The sequence below is a fragment of the Bactrocera latifrons genome, unplaced genomic scaffold, assembly GCF_001853355.1.
Source record: "Bactrocera latifrons isolate USDA-ARS-PBARC rearing strain unplaced genomic scaffold, ASM185335v1 scaffold_44, whole genome shotgun sequence".
Lineage (NCBI taxonomy): Eukaryota > Metazoa > Arthropoda > Insecta > Diptera > Tephritidae > Bactrocera > Bactrocera latifrons.
Window position 1 is genome coordinate 1,659,133 of NW_017537090.1, and position 5,328 is coordinate 1,664,460.

Below are 5,328 nucleotides of genomic sequence, written 5' to 3' on the forward strand. Positions count from 1 at the left end.
GGCTTTCGTGTTACAATATTTTTCCTGTGCTGGTTAGCGATTGTTGCGGTGTCGATAGTGAATGAAATATACTGATGGTCTTCTAGGACTATCCCCTAATTATTGAGCCTGCCATACGTTGCCATGATGGGATAATGTCTGGTGTGGTTTCCTGGTCCTATTCTTCTAAAAGTGTTTGCATTACCCGTATTGAGCACTATAAGACCAAGCCGCGCATGTCGAAATAAGCTCATTACTTTTTCGACCATATCCATCAATGTAGGGCAAATTTTAAAATAAATTTTTTTCATTAGAAGCAATCAGGGAGCCAATTCTGAAGGACTGGATATAACTACACTCAGGTAAGGTTAATAGGCTGAGTTCCCGTTGCCACGAATAATCTCACTTCTGCAAAACCACTAGAGCTTTTTAAAAATGCATTGCAGTAACTAATATTATATAAACTCCTTAGTCTGGCATATGCTGGACAGGAATAAGTGTGTAGCTGTTTCCAGATCATCTTCCTCATTGCCCTCTCCTCCTCTCCAAAATCTTTAAACTCACAGCGTAAGTGTCAATTGAGTTTGATCTGATCTATCTGGACGGTAGTGTCAATGTCAACACTTTTTAGTATTAAACCTCTGGTCAATTTTTGTTGCGAAAACGAAATATTTTCGTTCAATCTCAAGATCACTTTCAAACATTCGGGTCACACATAATGAGAAATCATTCATCAATATAGCTTTCTGATATCAATGCCACAAATAGGCAGTGCTTACATACCGACATGAAAATTGGTACACCCTGTATTTACATACAAACACAAGGATAATGATATACTTTGCACGTCTGTATGGCATTTATCTACCGATATACTTTACACATACTTATCTGCCATTAAGTAGAACCGTGGTTCCTTATGGGCTGGCTTGCGCAAACAATTGTCGTAATTTGTTTGTATTGGCTTTTCTCGGCTATTTTTAGCAAATGAGTTTGCAGCTTAATTCCTTTTGTTTGGCCTTCACTCCTAATTTCATTGCTGCAATTCAAGGATTTAATCTTCTAAATAGCACAGTTGAAATTATAATTATAATCCACAATTCTCAGTTCGGTTTTCATTAAAATTAATGGGTTTCCTGTACTACGTCTTCCTGAATATGTTTACATTTCTGTGTCCATTAAAAAGCAGCATCTCCACTATTTTCCGCTGCACCTCCGACATATGTCCCAGCGGGTCCTTTCGGCCGCTGAGGCCACGATCCTTTCACAAACTCATTGGCTGCTCCCGCTGCTTTGTGCGATATCGGCTTGTCGTTTGCTTGCTTGCTTGACATTCAGTTTCTTGACTACATCCCTGCGTTTTCTCTTTTCGAGGATGCCGCGGTTCACTCTCTGTCGAACGCTGGCTCTTTTCAGCGATGTACTCCTCTATGCCATTCGCCAACGCTGCATCCAAGGCTCTGCAGCTATTGCGTGTGACTCAATGTATACGGCGTTTTCACTCCTCTTCCTTTAAGTAGGATCTGCTTTCGTGTCGGTCATATATATATATAGCTTACCATGATTTTTGGTCCGAATCTTCATGGACTGTGTCACACCTGCGCTTTAGAACTGGTTAAGCACTGGAAGCACCGCAACTTTCACCCGTTGCTGTGGAGTTTTTTTCCTTTCACCAGTTGTCTTATTCGCAATGACGGTTCCATACCCTCATTCACCTTCTTTATATGTTGAAAGGCATATAAAGCAGTCCACCATAAAGGGATTAATGGGAAATACCCAAGCATTCTATGAATGACGCCTTTCTGTAATATCATGACTTAACCAGAACAAAAACACCTTCAGACCATGTACTTTCGATGAGCTGAAGTCCTCAATCCCTCAATTCCTTAATTCCAAAAAGTATTTTAATAAAGTTTCAAAGACTCTTTTGACGCTATAAGCATTTTTCCGCATTCAACTAATTATTATTATTTTTTTTTTTTTTTTACACTCCCATTTCAGTGTGGTTTCTACACTAATTCCCTTTTGATGTTTCCATTCCGTTTTTCGAGTTTCCTCGCACATAGCTGCTTTCATAACCAGCCTGTTGCTGTTGACGAAGATTATTGCCTTTTTATTGCTTCATTTCCAGCTACAAACAAAATAACTCTTACATACCGACTTGTTTCCACGACTCAAGAGCATATTGCGTACATGAGAGGGCTACAAGTGTTTGTGGGAGTGATATGGCACGCCTCCTCCACTACACGGGTTGCAGCGTAATAATTTGTCATTATTACTGCGAACTTATAACTCGACACTGCGCTGACATCGCCTCCCTCGCTTGACTCGTTCGCAAACAACAATACAGAGTTATGTAAGTTTATACTCCCAGTGAGGTTGGCGTGGCCGGTTGACTCAAGTTAAAAATAGATCAATTCGCCAAGCTGTTTAAAATAGCGTCGCCTCCATTGGAGTAACAGCGGAGATTGGGTGCAGAATATGTGAGTGCAGTAATAGTTTGTGGCGATAAATTGGTTGCAATAAATGTGTGAGCAAAAGACGCCCTGGGAATACTCAATTAAATGAAGTTACTTTTCAATATTCGTTTCGGAGGAGTGATATTCTCAATATAATTAGCAAGCATTTGCTCATAATTGCATAATTGAGTCACATTTTTGCTGCTGCTTCTGAATATTTCTGTGAAGAAGGCCAACGCGGAAGCTCAGGACTTACTTAGAAAAGCAGTGTTTGGGACATGTGCCTTTCATTTCGTCTTAATTAAGAAGAGATATGTACTTGAGCCCCAACTCCAACAAAAATGTAAATTTTCCAAGATATCTTTGTATCAAACTCCAAACAACCAGCACCGATTGAGTTTAAACTTGAACAGGACTACACTTCGAAATAAGACCATTAGACCGGGCACAATGGAAGCACTTTTAAACATCTTTAGGGTTGTAGAACCAGTTAGCTGTATATTTGCCAAATTGATTCAAATTCTAAGTATTTATTTAGAAGACTACAACACGTAGTCCAATTTTCTACAAGGTTTTGGAGTTGCCTGTATAAAGAAATACTGAGGGGAAATGGAACTTTTCATGCATCTCATAACCAAGATCGGGCGATATGTTTACATGAATCTAATGATTGAAATGCCACTTAGCTCCTAAGGAGGATAATAAACCTTTTAGCCGCAATATCTTACTATCAATCCAACCAGTACTGGATGCTCTTCTCAACTATAGGCGGAAAAGTTGAAACGTTAAGCATTACAGCCTTTGAAAATCGCAGAGTGAGATTGCCTCAAGCTTAAAAGCGTTTAGGTCGTGAACTACTGCAGAATTACGAATGAACTTACGGATTTCAGTAACCAAAGAACATTTTTGGATATTATGGTTCTCAACTATTACAAGACTTCTTAAAGAGAGCACAAATAAATCTAGCTGGAGTTGTGCAATAACTTTTGTAATTTTGCAGTAAACTATATTGCCATAATATGCACCCTTGTTAATAGTGATAGATACTTATCGGATATCTACAGTGACTGATAGTACTCTTAGTTTGCCACACCTTTAAAAATACGAAGGGTGTTTCAACACTTCAGTACCATGAAGTCGTGAACGAGTGTAGTGTTACAAGCTGTCTTGTTTTTATGGATCTCTAAACATTGAAGCACGTTAGATCCAGTTTCGGAAGACCAAATTCATTTTAATGTGAACCCTAAACAAAACCCTCAATTCAATTATTTATTGAAAATAGTGACTTATTGGCGGTGAGATCTATTTCACGCTTACTGTTGCCGTAAATAGTTTAGTTTTGAGGAACTGAAAATGCATTAAAAACTCATGAAAGCCACGTAATAGAAGGATTCGATGAGGATAAAATAAAATCGTTGGTCGATGTAAAACATCGCATAACAACTCGAGAGTTTGTTTAAAGGTTAAATTTGTCTTCGCGGACAAGACTAGGATAAATTTCGAACCTTTACATATGGCTGCCTTACGTTCTTACGGAACGAAATTTGCTTCGTCGTATTAACGACTGTAAATTGCTTATCAAATGCCTGTGATTCATTGTTACTAGTGACGAAAAGTGGATTGTTTACATCAATGGAAAGCGCAAGAAGTTATTTAGACCATGGAATTGAACTGGCTCAAACCAATTCGGTGCCCGATAACCACCAAAACAAAAATTAATTTTTTTCTGTGGTGGGATTTCAAAGAGATCGTTTATTTTAAACTTTTGCCCAATTTCGATTAATTTGGAAGTGTAATGGTGAAGCAGAGTTGGCACCTACGGACTATAACTTGCTCCGGTCTCTGTTGGGAGCACTTTCACCTCAAATCAAATCAAGACGTCAAAAACCACTTTGACCAGTTTTTTGCCTACAAGCATCAAACTTTTTATGAGCGTGGACGCAAACTATTGCCCGAAAGATGGCAAATGTTATTGGATCAAAATGGAGAATATACAATTTCATAGAATATTTTATACAATAAAAAAGTCGTATTTAAAAAAACGAAATTACTGAGAGAACGACCCAATATAAAGGATGAACCTACCCTTCACAGCTATTATAGCTTGTGTATTAACCAAAGTTAACAATTTTTTCCTTTTTTTATATAAATGAAACAATATTTATTTTTATTTAATATTGGAAAAGATGTTTTTATTTAATAATGTTTATTTATTCTAAAGTCTAGATGATGGTTTTGAGTTTTTTTTTTTTTTTTTTTTTTTTTTTTTTTTTGTAATTTATAAGTTATTTTTGTTGGTTTTGCATTATCACTTTGTTATGTGTATAAGTAGTTATACCGTAAAGAGAGTACGTAATAATAATTATGATATACAGTTATATGTATGCATGTATGTTCATTTCTATAAAGTGGTGTACATGTATAATACTTGTGTGATTTCTTGTTTTCTTCATTTTCTTTATTTAAGCAGTACAAGTATGTGGGCTAAGAAACTCTTTATAAATACAAAGCAAATTTAATATTTAACGTACATATATATATAAGTTATATATATATATATATGTTTAATATTTATTTGTAAATGTACGTGCATACGTGTGTATGTGTAATTGTAGTAGAACATTTTGTAATTGCGAAGCAGTAAATATTATTATATTTTAAAATGTTAAAAAACTTGTTTAAAACATATATTTTCTTTGCAGTGTGAAACATTTCGTTTGAAAATATTTTTTTATGCAAAATTTATTTTCAACAGGGTAATCGGTTTTATGTATGTATGTATATACATATATGCAATGGTACTCGTTTGTGTGTATATATATTTTTAAGTTTTTGTAGACCATATTAGTGTTTATAATTTTAGAAACATTTCAGCAAACACTAAGAGACC